The 18,241-nt window shown below is 35.9% G+C and overlaps 1 long non-coding RNA gene across 5 annotated transcripts in view; it reads left to right on the top strand.

The window, feature by feature from the left end:
* Positions 1–700: 700 nt before the first annotated feature.
* Positions 701–18,241, top strand: part of LOC308188788 — a 40,252-nt gene continuing 22,711 nt past the window's right edge. For 3 of the 5 annotated variants that reach the window (XR_013945762.1, XR_013945763.1, XR_013945764.1), the window contains exons 1-3: positions 701–3,386; positions 13,007–13,120; positions 14,504–14,555. This is a non-coding gene — a long non-coding RNA (uncharacterized lncRNA). Of the gene's footprint in view, positions 3,387–12,263; positions 13,121–14,503; positions 14,556–18,241 lie in introns of all 5 variants that reach the window. The other 2 variants (XR_013945760.1, XR_013945761.1) reach the window with 2 other exon arrangements.

Genomic DNA, 18,241 nt, shown 5'->3' with positions numbered 1-18,241 from the left:
AAGATGAGTTATAGCAATTTTGGATGGAGCTGCTCTAGTTTTATGTACCACTTAAGGAGGTAGACACATGGTGAATTTTTTTCAAGAGCATGCCCCACGTTCCCCAAGGGAATTTTTGAAGTCCCAGGTGGTGGTAAGGCACTTGTTTCCTGCTGCCTCTGAACTTAAATCAGTTCTCATATTTGCCGGCTTTGCCAACTTTAAAGCTTTCCACTCCAACTTCCCAGAGGCATGAGCAACCAAATGTTCCAAGGGATTTTAGTTGGGAGCTACAGAGAACCATGAGTCAATCTCGGTAGCGAAATGCCTAGATGGGAATTCAGAAATGGGTTCTTGCCAATTAAGACTTGCCATTCGGATGTGTCTACCTGATCACTTTACTTCTCCTGAAGTGAGTCTGTAGTCACATTTCTTTTTTTTTTTTTTTTTCTAACCAAAACCTACCAAGTGTTTTTTTGGAGAAATCTGGTTTACAACCAATAATTTTAAGCTAATTTACCTAACTACTATCAATGGTGTTTTAATCAACTGCATATTATTTTATTGACTATTTCATTGCAGGAGGAAAACTGCTCCATAAATGCCAAGTTCTGTTTTGTAAAGAATGAAAGGAGGAAGGGAAAAGAGACAGCTAAAGACCCACATGTTCCTGATGCAAATGGTATATATCACCCCCAAATCGCTTGCAGGTGTACAAGTGTACGGCCGCTCTTTCTAGCCCAATTTTTGTATGCAAGGTCATCCTTCTGGTGCTACCTTAGAAACTGGCCTTATTCTATAGAGGACATTGAATGATAACACTGCAAGTCAGCTGACTGCTGTGTCACAGAGCTGCTGCTTTCTACATTATCGCAACTGCCAGAGCTCTTAGTGCTGCAGTTTTCTAGTCGCAGTGCGGCAAAGCAGACGCATAGACCCAGGCACAAAGCAGCATAGATTTTTTATTCTTGTCTTTTTTTTGTATGAGGGAGATTTTCCTGGTGTTAGCGTAGGAACAGACACGCAGCCTGGATGTGTTGGCTTCAGCCTGGCAGCGCTTTCAGCTGAACAGGGACTGTTCGGAGCTCGGTACCCAAACTGCCTCTGAGGAAGAACGCCTGGTTTCTCATTTTGTATACTAAGAGGTTCTTTATGCCACGATGATATACCTGCAGCCATAGGACAAAGGAGATTATGGTATTTGTCACTGTTTGCCTGACTGGGGCCTTTGCAGGCACTCCACTGCTGAAGCCGTGCCAGCGTCCCAGGGTCGTATAGATTGGTAATACAGATTGCCGCAATTTCTTACATCAGTATAGCAAAGCTCAGATGAGAAACCATACTCTGAACTAAATCAATCCCAGTCCTTCTGGATACAGGGCAGCAGGAGACTAGCAATGACACAACCAGCCATCAAGTGGAGAGTCTCTGGGACTGCAGTCTGTATCAGTTGGAGTCTGTGAGAACGAAACACTTTCGGTTATCCAGTCGCTTCTCCTTCTTCTAATACTACAATTACTACAACTGCTGCTGCTACTACTACTACTATTACTTCTTTTTTTCTTGCCTGTAAGAAGCTATTACTTGTGCTTGGTCTCTGAGTGTATGCTTGCGTGGATTAGTTTGCCTGTAAAGCAGCCCTTATCTGCTCCTGCTGGAAATCAGGGCACAAAGTCAGCCTGCTTTAACAGTTGTTTCTTCCTGCGTGATGCTATGCAGCTAGAATGGGTTACACTGACAACAAAGGAACCAACACAAATCATCACTTTATTTGCTGGACTGTTACAGGAACATAACTCTTCTACGATATGATGCCCTGTTCTCTCCTATTTCTTCTTCTTTTTTTTCTTTTTTTTTTTTTTTTTAATTCATCTAATCGAAGAGCATAACAGACACCATCGTGGATGTGGTTTTTAATGATTTGGAAAAGACAGCCTGTGGAGACTGTGATTTGAGACTGCAACACATTTAGGTTATTGCCAATTTGAAATACTTGGTTTGTGAAGCACAGCCCTAAGGGACAAGCGCAGTAACTGAGAAAGAGATTGTAGATAAAGAAATAAAAATGACAAGCGTAATGGAGGCTCTGCAAAAGAGACTGTCAGAGAATCAGTTCATGGATGGCAATTTCACCAGTCTGAATCTGAATAATTCATAGATTGAAATTACCCTGCTTTCACCTTTCCATTTAAACCGGCATGCTCTGAATCTCTAATAAATTTTCAAGATAAAGTAAAATGCCAATTTGAATCTGAAGAGCTTTTAAAACCAGATGCTACACCCTGAATTTTTCGATACCTTTCACAATTATCCTGTGAGAACTGCACTTCATCACGAAGCACCATTACCAGTGAAAATTACTGTGATTACAATAGCAACAATAGAATACCATCAAATGATCTCCAATTTACCTAATTTACCAGGGCTGACTGTGTGCCCATTGTGCTTCACTACGTCTGGCATTGGATCAATATCACAGAGGAACAAAAATGCCTTAGTGTATGCTTCCTTTTGGTGCCTTTAACTTCGACAGTACAGGAAAATCTATCTACTGTTAAGTGGTTTTACAGCCAATCTACATGCTTGCTGTAGGATCTGATTGATTCTCCATGATTTTCTTTAGTTGCTGGGCATTGGATGTCATTGTGTTACTAATTTGTTTATAACGTATACTCCTGCACAAAGACTGCAGCAAATGAGTAACAGCACAGCGGCTCTGCACTGCTACAGCAGTAGCAGCGCTCTCACAGGGGAAGCCAAAATGAGTTCGGTGCCTTATGTGAATAATTACTTGTGTCTGGGTTATAAATGATCTCTAGCATCACTGGTCTTGGTTGCATGACATGACAATTGAATGCAAAAGCCATGGTCAAGGGAAATGATCGTGTGTAATCCTAACAAGATTTTTTTTCCCCTATTCAGCATTTAGTAAGATTGTGAGAGATAGGCTGTGACTCTGTCTATAAATGTGTGTCTGTACATATGCATGTACATATGTAAATGTAAACATAGCATGCTTTGTGAATATGTACCGATCATTGAAAGTAACAACTTTTACGGACAAGCCAGGCACAGTGTTTTGCCACAATCTGCTTGGTTGTAACATATTTCTGTTTTGGAGGTGTAAATTTTCTATAGGATGGTGTGTGACTTCTGGAACAGTAAGTGCAATTTATGCAGTATGTTGGTGCCTATACCTATGCTACAGAATGCAATTTTAAGCACAGAGTCCTTATTGCATAACTACAGTACAGAGAAGTTAGAAAATGTACAGAAGGCTATAACAGGCATTCTTCATGGAGACAACTGTGTCTGCTATCTGTATGTGTGTGAGTTGTACACTTCAATCTTGTTTTTCATTTTATAACCAGATTTACTCTGCCTCCAGGGAGTACTTGCTAAGGAAGGTAAGCAATATTTCTTCTTATTTATATGACTGTGTTGCATTTCTTTTGGGGAAAAATGCATGTTTGTAGCACATAGTTATATAATAAAGCATGATCTTGTGACATCTAATTAAGTGTTTCAGTATTTGTACATGTTAAAACTGGACAAGAAAGCATATTTAAAATACAGTTCTTTATTCAAAATACTCTTATAGAATTGCTCTGCACAAAGAATTGGTTTTGTATTCAGCTTTAAATCTTTTTTAAATAAGAACCTATTATACCTAAATAATTATGTTCTTGAAACATTTGGATTGTAGATATTTTGTCTTCTTAAAGCGTTGTTCATTGTATTTCTAAATTTTCTGTACACAAGCGGATACTGTTCTCTGAGGTAGAAGAGACAGAAGGTTTTAGAGCTTGAGCTGTGATAACAAAGGAATTTGAAAGGGGACAAAATATGATTATTGAAAAATCTTGAATTTTAGATTATTCATTAATGTGATTTAGCAGACTTTTTCTTAGGCAACATACTCTCAAGTTACCACACCAGCTGGAATTAATTAGTCTATTCAGTACTAAATATATATTCTTCATTTTTCACATGGTATTCACAACTTAACAAAGGAAAATCTGCACAGAACAAAGACCTAAACCCTAGTGAAGGTACAAAATCTATATTATGATACTGTGGTAATAAAACCAAGAGATTCAGACTAAACTTTTCAGAAGAGAACTGGGTGTTTTAGTTTAACTGTTTTATGATGAGTATTTTATGATTTTGTGTACAGAAATATAACATACTTTTATAATTATGATAGGATCATGCAAACAGGATTTTAAATGAAGAATATCGTACACGTACCTGCTAGCATTTATATGATTATTATTACCGTAATCATTTAGAATCATATACTGTTTTGAAATTTTAGTCTGTTAACCATTTTATTTCTGTAGAGCATTTGCGTTCAGATTTTTTTACCAGTCTTATCTGCTGTGACAGTCTGTAGAGAGTGGCTTGTCAAGGGTTGCTAGAGATATCCTCATTAACAGCAGCAAAGCAGAAACAATAAAGAGTTTAAATGCTCTTGAAACCTTCATCTCAGGCCTGAGCCAAATTGTGCTATGATTCACTCTGGAGTCTCCTAACTCTGTATTCTGAATTCTTAATGTGCCACTGGCTTTCTCCTACTGCTCTGTACTGGCCTTATCTTTCAAAATGTTCCGTGCTGGTCAGGCCTAATGCTGTCTCTCAATGTAAGTGCCTTCAGTAGTTGCCATAGGATCTTAGGAGAGTGCCCTCAGGAGGTGAGGTTGTCTGTGAGACTCACTCTGTTATAAAGTACTCTGAAAAAGTCTGAGAATCTCAGCAAGTAAGCCCTGCATTTTGGGTTGGTGGGTGTTTCAAAGAAAGCAGGCTGTCTGCAGGGTATATTGCACATGCTAATCAGGTAAAAAACATTAAAACATTTTCAGCTACAGGAACATGAAGTGAGTATTAGCAATACTACCCCATAAAAAGCATTAAAATATAGCCAACTGTGCCATTAATGTATTTCCTAGTACGGCTATTGCTAATCAGGCACAGCTACAGCTGAAGAGTTTAAGCTGTGTCATTGTATGTGCTGAAATAAATGGGAAAACCTACAATATTAAACTTCTAAAATAAAGCCACAAATTTTAGCAATAGGGATTCGACAGTTAATCTACATTATATTGCAATACAATATTAGTTCATTTTTGTTTTCATTGTGTTTTACTTGTCTGTAAATTATTCTGCAAAATTAGGGCCAAACCATTTCTTTAAGTTTCCCATTAAACAGAATTATTCACTTGAGTAAAATTCCATTGACGTATTCTGCTGGACCCACGCCCTCACCTACATCTAGGCACTGATTGTGATTCAGTCAGACACATAAAAAACATATGGGAGTCCATTCTACTACCACCAGGGTTAATGGCAAGACTCCCTGTGCCATTGATATAAAAAATGCATTGATTCATTTTCTTCCATTACAAATATTTTGTGAAAATTATTCCTGGCTTTTTTGTTTGCTTGCTTGCTTTTTTTTTTTTTTTGATTATAAGGGTACAGTCTAGTATAGCTGACATAATGTTGAACAGAAGATGCTTTATGTTCACCAGGACACATGACCTCAGCTAAACATACACTTGAACCAGCAATACGGGATAGGATTATTCACAAATGGAAGGGACCTTCTTGACCGTAGATCTGTTCAGAATATTTGTATTCAATAGGTTGGCAATTCTTATTAGCTTCTATACAACACATATGTTTTGATCTGTAATGGTTGTATCTGCTTGGACAAAAGCCCTGAGTAGGAGGGTCTGTTGTGTTTGATTGTTTGTTTGTTTGTTTTTCACCTTAGAGTTTCTTGAATTAAATGTAGGTGCCTATGGAAATATGATCCCCTGAGAATGCAGATAAATGCATTATTGATAAGTATGTATAAAGCATCTCTAGATGCCTGTGCAGTCTGGCTGCTATGAAATTCATACCATTATTCCCAGACAAAACTCTTAAGAATAAAGACCAAAGTGACTTGAAAGGATAACAGAAGCATTTCCAAAACAACCATTCATACACAGAAAACTCAGAGTTAACCAGAGGAAAATCCAAATGAACTCATAAACACAGTTAAAATACCTAAATGGGGGTACCCTTTTTGATGTCATGTGATAACCGTAGGATGTGATAGAGGTAAAAAATTTTGCCATTTCAGTTTATATTATACACACTATCAAAAAAAAAAAAAAACCTTTGGCTTTAAAATCTTTGCATAGCATCTCACAGTATCAGTTCACTTTTTTATTTTTTATGAAATATAAATGTACATCTGCTCTGTGATTTTATCTGCACAACTGCAACATAAGCAAAAGTTCTGAAAACTGAATGATTTCTGACAGACAGAAAGGGAAAATGGATTCCAAAATGTGAATTGCAAAGGTAATGATTTTCCCAGTTCTTGTACCAATAGAGTTTATTGTTGTGTGCTCAAGATCAGGTTAACTCCTAATTATGTTAAAATTTGTAATACTGAACACGTTAAAAATGAGCAGAAATTCAAAATAAGGCCCCAATTGTGCCTGAAAAGGTTCGGTTCCTTTCCTTTCCTTTCCTTTTCCTTTCCTTTCCTTTCCTTTCCTTTCCTTTCCTTTCCTTTCCTTTCCTTTCCTTTCCTTTCCTTTCCTTTCCTTTCCTTTCCTTTCCTTTCCTTTCCTTTCCTTTCCTTTCCTTTCCTTTCCTTTCCTTTCCTTTCCTTTCCTTTCCTTTCCTTTCCTTTCCTTTCCTTTCCTTTCCTTTCCTTTCCTTTCTTCCTTTCCTTTCCTTTCCTTTCCTTTCCTTTCCTTTCCTTTCCTTTCCTTTCCTTTCCTTTCCTTTCCTTTCCTTTCCTTTCCTTTCCTTTCCTTCCGTTCCCGTTCCCGTTCCTTTCCCGTTCCGTTCCTTGGCAAATTGTATCCAAAACCATATTTGCAACAATATACTTAATCTGTGACTTGACATGCATAACCTGAACACACAATGAACTAGCACTTGTGGAAAATGTTAAGTTGGGAAATGTTCTTGAAGTGAAAATAAAAGAAAAAGAAAAAAAATCCAGTTTGATTTTGTTTGACTCTAGGTTGCCATTGTACCACTTATACTCAGTGTTTTCCAGATATTGTGCACTAGTGAATGTACAGTTGAATTACATTCAGTTATACTCAGTGAAATGTTCAATAGGAAAGGCTTTTCTCATACTCAACAATTTCTGTTTCTTCTGCTTCTTATGTTCATTCAAAAAGTATATCCAATGCACAATGGTAAAAGAAACCATCCAATCTTCTGACCTGTAGCAGTACTACCTGTAGGTAGTAAGTGCTGAGAAACTTTGCTGAGACTGGGGAACAGGTGTGATCACACATCTTCTGCTCATAGGAGGAATTGCCTGGTTGTAGGAGAGGGAGGTATGCAGAGAGGCTTTGAGATGGGAGACTACCAATATAGTTATTAAGTTAAATAAAACATAGTTATTAAGTACTTAAAGAGAAGTAAATACATTTTTAGTTTCTATGTTTTTACAGGCAGCTCTTCTTGTTATATTCACCTAGAAAATTCAACTTATCAATCAATACTGACACTGTAGAAAAACTGTTTCCATAACCCAATACATTTCAATTATGCTTATTCACATAGACATTCATACACAGCAGTACTCTTCCAGAACAGCTTAAATACTGTTTTGTTTTGTTTTGGAAGGAAGGAAAAGGGGAGCTACCTATATATATATGTATACCTATATACTCTGCACATCTAATATCTCCCAGGGAGAAGGCCTTCTTCGTTACTCTCCACCTCTACTAGACTCTCCAGACATGCAGGCATGAGAACATTTACTGTATCTTTAAATAGGGGCAAGGCCACGAGCTTCCAAGCAATGGCATACTAATAATTCATAACAACAACAATAGGAACACATAGGAAAAAGGCAACATGATGCAAGAGCTCTGCAGCTCTAGAAAATACCAGCTGAAAGACACAAGTCTGGCAGGATTGTAAGCAGCAGAGAACAATGTCATGTAAATGAGAAGCACTAAGAGGCTTTAACAGAAGTTAGAGTTACCTGCATACACTTCCTGTGCCTAAACCACATACAGATTTGTATGTGTACACCTTCATATAACTGGGAAAATAATGACTTTATTATGCATTTGTTCTCCTTAAGAACAGTAAGATTATCCTAATTCTGTATTTGTGTTTATATATATATATACATGCAGACACACACAAAATTTGGTCACTATATATATAATCTACCATTTAAATAGAAATGTTTCTAGATTTTTCACTTAAAGAACTCAGAGTAAGTTGTTCATTTTCATCAACCACAGAAAGAACATTACCTTTTTAAGAGACCTATTTTCAAAGGACAAATATGAAATCTAGTACATAAAATAATATATCCTGGAATATCAGAAGTAGAGAAACTTGTTGGTTTAGACAAACATACAATTTAGATCATGAGAATCTGTGTATATTCCTATTATGTGTATGTGAGTTTTAATTATTCTAACTATAATCATAAAGGTTAGGGGTCTTTTTGTTTGTTTGTTCATTTGTTTTAAATTATGATTATGAACTGCATCAGAGCCATAAGATAATTTAAATTCATTCATAATCCAGCGCTCAGTCAATCTTGCTATGTCTGCATGAGAAAACTACTTAAATGAGAGAGCTGAGACCAAAGTTAGATGAAGGAACATGGTGTATTTTGCACAATAAGGAATGCAGTTTTCATTGATGGCAGATAAATACCTAGTTATTTTAGAATTGTTTTTCAGCCAGTTTCTAAATAGTGTGTTATGTTTACTCTTTTTCTCCATCTTCAAGGATTTACTGCCATTTGCAAGTACTTTCATGTAATACTCTTCTCTACTCCCAAATTGGTTTATTCAGTTTTCTGACAATTAATGCACATAGAAACTACAGAAGCTACTGAAACCTTATTTAATAGCTTCCCAGGTATTAATTTTTTCCTGTGGGATTAGAATGTAGTCCACTAGGAAAACTTGCTTCAAAAATCAACATAACCAAATGGCAGAGGCAAAAGAAGGACCTGCCAAAAATTCAAAGTAGTTTGACCCAAAGATTAACCTAAAACCATACATTCATTGCCCCTATTTCATACTGTGCTCAATGTTGATGGAAACCAGAACCATGCTACTAACGAATTTAATTCTTTAAGCTCAGTTTGCCAGTTAAAACGTGAATTCTTTCAGAGGTTGGACTACATGAACCAAAACTTTGTATCTCACCTGTCATCACAGCAGATACATGAAAAGGTCTTAGAACCTGGAGATTATAAATTAAGATAACATCTAACTACATTAAAGAGAATGCTATGAGGGGTTAATGAGGGGAAGAAATGAGACATAAGACAGAAATTAGAAGAGATGGGACCAAAATCTGATCTTTATTACTTCTAAAGTATTACCTTCAGCAGAATACTCTACCTAGTATACAATAGTATATGCCAAATCATCTCTTAGGATCCCTGCCACTCTTCAATTTCAGCTCATGACATCTTCACCATCAGTGAAGAGAAGAACTTACTGAGAGACACCTAAACTCTACTGAGCACTGATTATACTCAGTGTTACATTTCTTCCTCCATTGTGGCTGAACATATGTAACCTTCAGAAACACAAATAACCTGTCAATTAAGAGTAGCTTCTCTTTGTTTCTCCTCCCTGGGAATTGTACTTTCAATTTCAAAAGCTAAATGAAGAGCTATTCACTTACAAGTGACAGTGGAACCTTAAAAAGTTCCATCTGCTGATTGGGTGCTATTGGGATGGGCAGACCAGACTTCAAAGAGGGGAAATGCATTCCTCAGAAGTCCCTTTTCACTTTTCAATATACAAGTCATTTTGGCCATTAAGCACTAAATACAAGGAGAAATAACAACTCCTAATGAGAAACATGTCCTTTTAAAAGAGGACATAACACTATTGAAGTATTTCATTTGTACTTCCCAAGCAAAAGTAAAAAAGTAAAGAAAAAAAGTGAAAATTGTCAGCAACCTTGCAACATCATGGCTAGTACCTGAGTAACAACTTCAGACAAAAAAAAAAAAAAAAAGGAAATCTCTTTATTAATGATGTGGACCTCTTTATTCTTAAAAACTTACTGAGGCCTTCAGGCTTGTAGTTTCAGTTAGCTGTTAGTTGTAAAAGCTGTAGAATACAGTGGCTAGTAACTATGAGTAAGGAGTGGTTAAAAAGGAAGAAGAGAAAAAAAGGTTTCATATAAAGCTGAGTTAAAGTAAACTGAAAATTGAGTTTCATGTTTTTAACTATTTTGCATTATTTTTACTACATCTTTGCACAACTTGGTTTCAGCCAGTAACAAAGTTATGCAAATATAGAAGTGTCTATTTTTTGCTTTATTTCAGGCAGTTAATCCTGAAATCTATTCTATAGCTGTCCGTAAACCTGTTTCCAAATATGTACTTTTGCGCTTGATTGCTGGAAAAAAGGTAGACATTCACATCTTCTTCAGCAAAGAAACAGCACATTTCAATGATAGTAGACATGCAAAAATAAACCAGTATTGGAAATTTTCAATCAAAATCTTATATCATTTCAATAAAATTCAAATCAATCAAATTAATTTCAATAAATAATTAACCAACTTTTCACTAAAAAAGCCTTCATCACATGTACATGTTTTTTCTTATTCTAAAGTTATTTAATTTGGTTCTGTAACTATTAGGGCTGTTACATTTTTTTTCAGCAAATGAAGTGAAATGTGTTATAGCCATCCTGCATAATTGTGCTTCTCCTTGATTAGCAAGGTGGGAATCTCGTATGTGCCCTTTTCCTCTACATGGTACAGCTAGATTCCTCCACTGTCTGGTCAAGTCCGCTAACCAATGGGACATTTCATATATTATGTATTATAATATATATATAATATATATAATATAATATATTATTAGATTATATTTTGACGTATTTTCAGAATATTTGATGAGCAAGTATCTAAGCTAATAGCTACGCATACTGCAATTGATTACAGTTTCTTCCACAGTAAATCTTTTGTAAGTGGGCTTACAGAGTGAATATAAATAACCAGTTTACGGTGAAAATACACGTATAATTATATTCATGTGCACACATACACTTGCAAAAAGAATTTTGGCATGACTTTCAAATACACATACGCAATCCTTTCACTGTTTTCAACAGGATTCTGTCACTTGTTTGTATTTTGACACAGATAGGGGAATACCTTTATTTTGATTTTGCAATATTTTCTTTTTCTTTCTGCTCCTTGGCTTTGCTGATGAGAGGATTCAGTCCAGTTTCCAAACAACTGCAATTCCTCAGATGGCATAGTGGCATAGCACAGTTTTGAATTTCAAGGGCCACTACAGTGTTAGGTGAACCACATTTATTGGCCATTAACAGTGAGACCATTATGGGCATGACAGGCAGCATAAGAAAAACTTAAGCACTGCTTTCATGTTGTGTCTCCAGGCAAACCTCGTAACTGCAATCTCAGCAAATTCCTTCTGTGTTTGTGGAATTGGTTTCACAACATTTTTCAAGTTATTATTTTAACTCAAAACTCAAATATTGTTTTATGTTTGCTTTTTTCTTTCTGATATTCAGAGTTTGTCTTTCCATAGTAATTGGTGGTTTTTTTTTCTTTTTCCTAATGCTGTTTTACACTAACAACAAATGCTCATCTGAGGAACTTAGTAGCCATATGTGGCCAGATTGGTGTAATAGGTAGACTTTTTCTTCCAGCTGTCTCTCATTGCTGACCTCATATGTTGATAAAACCATTTTCTAGAATGTCAGAGACTAAAATAATACAACAAGGCAAAATAAAAGAATTAGAATGGTAAACTATGTAAAAAAGGAAGGGAGGGAGGGAGGGAGGGAGGAAGGAAGGAGGGAAGGAAGGAGGGAAGGAAGGAAGGAGGGAAGGAGGGAAAGAGGGAAGGAAGGAGGGAGGGAAGGAAGGAGGGAAGGAAGGAGGGAGGGAAGGAAGGAGGGAGGGAAGGAAGGAGGGAGGGAGGGAGGGAGGGAAGGGAGGAGGGAGGGAGGGAGGAAGGAAGGAAGGGAGGGAGGGAGGGAGGAAATTTGCATGTGATAGATTGCATCTTTCCATTTGGAAAAATCAACTTCCAAACACTGGAGTACAATGTGATACTGATTTATCAAGTTAAATTGTTTTCTTGTTGCAAAGCACAAACTTATTTACATACATTTGTGTATGGATGGCATTTTCTTAAGCCCTATTTCTAACACGCATAAATGCATAAATGAGATTTAATTCATATGTAATTACATATATATTTTTTGCCCTTGCTTTCACAAAACAAGCAAACACAATGCTGAAAACTGTCTCCTGGATGATCAAAATGCAGTTCTTCAGTTACACAAGGAACCAGGCCTGTAGCATTTTTCATGAATTTAACAATACTCAACATTAAATAACGATTTTTTTTTATTTTATTTTTTATCCCCACTATTTGTACAAGAAACTCACCGCTTTTCTGGTCAGAAACCTTCTAATTTCCAGCCTAAATTTATTCATTGCCAAATTACACTCATTTGTTCCTGTGCCAACATTGTCCAGTAGAGTAAATAGTTCTTATCCCTGCCTACTGTTTACCGTTGTATTGTGTTTTTAGAGAATAAGTATTTTCTGTATTAGCATTTGTTTTTGTTAAACTAAACGAGTAAAAATTTTGCAGCCTTGCTCTTAAGATGATTTCTCTCTGGTAATCACTGCAGTTCTTTACCTGTTTCATCTTCCATGATCATGACAAAAAAAAATCTGTGCAAGAGCTCTCAGGTGCCTTAAACAATAACACAGATGTTTTCATTTCTCTATGAGAAATACTGTAACTGGTCCATCCTTAGATGACATCTGTTTTTCCATGGTTGTATCCCACTGACAACTTAACTCCACAGTCACCTAATGTGCATACCTAGATCCATCTCTTATGTTGTTTGCAACTCATCTCCTATTTTATAACAATTTTTAAAATTAATCTCTCTGCCAACACTACTGTTTAAGAAATAGTTTAACAGTGTTTGTTCTTAATGTGCTTTTTCCAAAGGTAACATATGTTTTTAATAAGTTGATGCCAAACATAAAAGAAAATAAAAAGGAACAGTGTTGGGAGACAAAGGGAGATAACACACTGAAAGCACTGGGAATGATGCATTGAAGAGTAAGAATTTTTCAGAAGTCTGTGATAGAACATAATGGTTTAAGTGTGGTATGATGCACACAGTAACCTAGAATTTTTATCTGTCTGTCTGTCTGCAAATCTATCTATCTATCTGTTTTCTCTTATGTACTCATAGATGCTCAGATATTGTATTTTACTTTGCATGGGAAATAAATAAATAAATCTTGGATCCACCAGAGCAGGAGCTCCCAAACTCACAGAATCTCTCAAAGTAGCATGCAAGGAATGTGGGGGTGTGCAGTCCATCACCTTCTCCCCAGTAAAGCTGGGGAAAAGGTTTCTGGATTGTCCAAGAAGCAGATTTTTTTATTTTTTTTTTCTGGAGTGGATCTGAAGCTTGGCACAAAGCTTCTAGCTACTGCTTCCACATTGTTAATGGTAGAAAACAATAGTGTTATCTAAAGCAAAATAATTTCAGAAATCTCTGTGTTAGACTGTTCTGTATTAGCAGTATTATTTACAAGTCTATTGTAGAAATCACACCATAGTATATTTGTGTTTTTACTTCTTTTTGATTATTTTTTGAAGTTGGCATAACAATTAAACTCTTAAGACTCACAGAATCTATGCTTTTGGAGTAGCACTGAAATATTTTATTTACATGACTGTTTCAAATTAATTAGGGTTTGCTTATTTATTTACATCAATAATTCTGCAGTTGTTCACAGGCAAAAGCCTTTTGATGCTATCTGATTGGAAACGTTGCATCTTAAGAATCAGGCATTTAAAATGAAGAATCTACATCTGTTAGGTTTAAAAAGACATTGAGATTTTCAGAAGCATCTTAATGATTTTGCACTGGTAGTTCCACTAGCTAGGAATGTGGAAACTTTAAATCTTTACGAAAATGATTTAAATTTCCTTATTTTGACATAGGAGCCAGCAATTTTAAAATACCTATTGCTGTATAATTAAAGAGAGTAGAAGACTAGCACATTGTTACTAGCTGGAGCTTCTCCATTTACTAGAAAGACGGACTTGTTTTTTGAGGGATTTTTTGGAGGAATAAGGATAAATCTTTTAAAAATATGATATAGTTTGTTTTTTCTTTTTCTTTTATGAGTGCTGGAAAAAATAAAAACCCTTTCAAAAAAATGAGTTAATTAATAGGGCATGCAGCTTAATAGAATTCTTGAAAAAATCTTTTTGTCAGTTCTAACTTTGATGGGAATCTGTTTATTGAGATGAGAATTTGTATCTATATAGGATTATTTTATTAAGTTATTAAAAGATAGTTTTACTTAGCGTGCCCTCCTTGACTGTTGCTATGTAATACCTTCTTTGATGTTGAAGTGGTTAATTTAACGTACTGACTTTTTGGTGCATTGCTAGTCATGTTTTAATATGTTGTATTCTTTTTAGGGAATTCCTGTGGAGCTGATAGCTGTGGACTAATGACTGGTATACCAAGCAGGTAAGCTCTGAACGTTTTTCAGAGTTAACATAATGACTCTCATCAAAAGAAGAATAAGTTTTGGTATTTTTATTTTGTTAAGCTGAGTTTGGAAGGCTTTGATTTTACAAATCCTGAGATCTGTGACTTAACATATGCAGATAGTGGTTTCAAAAATTAAATGAGTTGATATTTCTGTCAGAAGAGATTATTTCTCTTGACCTCTAACTCACAGTTTTAAAGAAATATTTGAGACAAGTTCAGACATCAGAAACTTGCAGCAGGGTGCAACCAAATGATCATTCTGGCTTGACAAGATTAATTCGAAAGTGATTCTTTCCTCTAACTCTTTCTGTTTTGCTAGTTGTAGTTCACAAGACTGTTTGTCAAACTGGGACAAAGTTTTTTCATTTCTCTCCTCTTTAGACAGTGATAGACTTACTTTGTTGATAAAGAAAAGGGACTTACAAACTACCTTACAAAGAGAAACACAAGACAAAGTAAAACATGCAGTGAATGGTAATACCATATGACTGATTTTAGTCTGATAGAGGTGTTAGGCTAATTAAGAAAGAATTAAACTACACATGACAGATATCAGTCACATTGCTTAATACAGTGCTGGAGGACACACAGAACCACAAGGGTGATGAAAGCACTGCAAGAACATAAACACCAGGAAAAATAAAATACAATTACTGCATGCAAGGATAGTGGATTTTGCAGGTAAACACGGTATTCTTGTTTGACAAGATGTTATTTTCCACAGCATAATTTCGCCATGACTACAGTTTCTATACAGAAAGAGACTGTTAAGCTATTTAAAGCAGCTATGATGGCTTCAGCGAAGAGCAGAGATTCACCCCTGAACATTTATCTTATTATTGCATTATTCTCTTAGTAAAAAGCAATTATTTTTCCTCTTGTGCAGAACATTCTGGTGCAATTTTAAAATTAAAATCAATATTTTTTTCCAAGCTAAGAAGATTGTACTTATATGAGATGCTTTCCTCACTAATTACTTAATATAAAGTAAAACCTTTTCTATAGTATCTATATGAGGAAGTATCCAGAAAATATTTTCTATGTAAAATAGAAATATTTTTTTTCTCAGTCATTTGCCTTGAATTTCTTGTGTTGAATTACTTTCCATTAGATTTCTTAGAGCTCTGATTCAAGATGAAATAAGACTGTTGTTTCATAAAAGTAGATTTATTAGTATGGAGATACAGAAAAGTTGTCTTTAGGTATACAAAATTTTGGTTCTCTTCTCCATGTTTCTATACTATCTCCATTTCTTCACAAACTTGAGTCACATAAATCTATTAGACCACCTAATTAGACACCTCAGTTCCCTAACACCAGTGAAATTAATCTGTCTTAAAATAAGAGGGTTAAGGTATATGCTTAAGATATGATTAAGAGGTTGTGGCGAAACATGAAACATTGAAGAGCAAAAATACATGCTCCATTGTATGTATAGCAGAAAGATTCTATAAGTTGTAACTTCACATTGTAAGAAGGTACATTCTGATTCAAGAACAAAAGTGCGGAAAATTCCACTCGAGGAAGTAGGGGCTGTGCATCAGCACAGATGCTCCTGTACCATGCAGGCTGATGCAAGTATGCAGCGGCTGATGGGACAGCCCCTCTGCGCCTTGCCCCAGTACTGCCTTCTCTTCTTCAGTCTGTCAAAATGGGAGTGGTTTAAAATAATAGTCTACAATGTAAGGCTTTTTTTTTTTTTCCTGCTTCGAAGTAGTTTGATACTTAGAGCAAGTCTATAGCCAGTGAGGATTTTCTTGTCTTTCAAGTAACTACTTAAAAATCAGGTATTTCAGGGCATATCTTAACTTGTGTAGATGACACTGGAGTACTGTATGCAATTAGTTATTGACTTGTGGATTAATTTAAAGAAAAGTCAGTATGAATATTGTGCACGTTACTTATACATAACTATTGAAACAATATAGCAAATAACAAATTTACTCCCACATCCACTACCAATACATTTCCTCCTCCTTCACACACACAGCTACAGTAGAGAGGGCTGTTTAGATGGCTGTGTGGGATCTGAACAGAGCAAGTAGTCCCAGGTGGGGCTGGGAAGCGAAGGGAACACTGTTCCAACAGAGATACAAACACAAGTAATGCAGGAGCTACGCTGCGACTAATGAAGGTTTCTGATATCACAGGTTACGGTAATAATTAAAAGAGCAGGAAATAAATAAGCAATTCCTCCCTTACAAACACTTTCTAAAAGTATATAAAACAACTGCAAACTGGTGGAGTTGAAAGGGAGATAAGGATGTTCATTCTCTGCTGGGACTGGATGTGGGTTACTCCCTTTCAGGTGTGTGGTCTAAGCTTCAGGTGATGGGAGTGGTTCCCTGGTTTTTGAAGTTTGACTTTTTCTTCCTTTCTCATCTTCCTCCTGGCATATCACTTCACTTTCTCATGAACAGTGTCATTAGTAGAGCAACAACCAGATGTCTCAGCAGGGCAGCTTTCATTCTGCTGCCATAGTATATATTTACCCTGAGCCACCATGTTTTCTTTTGTTTTACATGTATTTCCCCTCTACCTGAGCTTCAACTGAGCAGCTGTTCGTTTTAAAAACACTATCAAAAACCAGACAGAAGAAAAAAAACTACCCTTACAAATCATTTGCGCATTCACCTCCAAATTGGAAGTTGTTCCTTCATTTTTCCTATCCTGCTAGTTTATCTCTAGCTTTGTTGAGTCTTAGTGGGCTTTGTGCAACTTCCAGAGTCCTGTAAAGTGGATTGCTATAAATAAGAACAGACTCTTAGTGCCTTTCCATGTGAGCATCCAGGTTGCAAGTCTTCTTAACAAAATTAATTAAGACAAAAGGAATCTTCCAAACAATTCTGCTTTTAGCAGGGAAAAAAAAAAAAGTAATCAAAGGGGAAATAGCTAAATTACTATTTATTACTTAGAATTATATAATAGTAATTGGTAATTGACAGGGTACTTTTTGAGAAATATGTTTGAGCACTATGCACATGAACATTGAATATGCACTCCCTTCAAATCTTCTAGTAAGGAAATAAAATATCTATTTGCATTTTACTCTTGCACATAGGTGCACATATTATAAAGATAATATATGTATTTTTTGTATGCTGAGACTTTGCTTTGCCTCTGTCTCAGCCTGTCCAAGGTGTATGAATATTGACTGTTTAATGTACACCCCATGGTGAATTACTCCTTACTTAAAGGATAATACTGTATGACCTTGTTTTTTCTGTTAATTATATTTTTCCCTTGTAGAAAAGTAAGTTTACTCATTCTGACTCATGCCAAACCACATAATCTGGAAAGGAATATTGTGGCTCTACTTGGAAAGTACTAATTGGGCTTCAGCCATCACTGGGAAAGTTGTATAGTCTTTTATTATTTTAACTGGCCAAATGCCCTTTGTTCCCACATTAACAGCCTCCCTATGGTGCCTGTAACTTTGATATTATTTTCACTTTTACGCTAAATTTCACCAGATGAAAGACACAAACCCTCCAATTTTGAAATAAAAAAAATAGCACGCTTTGTTAATCTTTTATTTCAGAAGGAAAGTCTGTGAAAATGATAACCTATGTCTGCTGGCCAAAGTTTTTGATCAGTAAACCCATCCTGCCAGCTGTTCTTCTTGGCAAGAGGAAAGATAATATTTTGGTATCTTTAATTTC

The sequence above is a fragment of the Anser brachyrhynchus genome (assembly GCF_964034855.1).
Source record: "Anser brachyrhynchus genome assembly, chromosome: 2".
In the NCBI taxonomy this organism is placed as follows: Eukaryota; Metazoa; Chordata; class Aves; order Anseriformes; family Anatidae; genus Anser; species Anser brachyrhynchus.
This window is presented reverse-complemented; position numbering and strand designations above follow the sequence as displayed.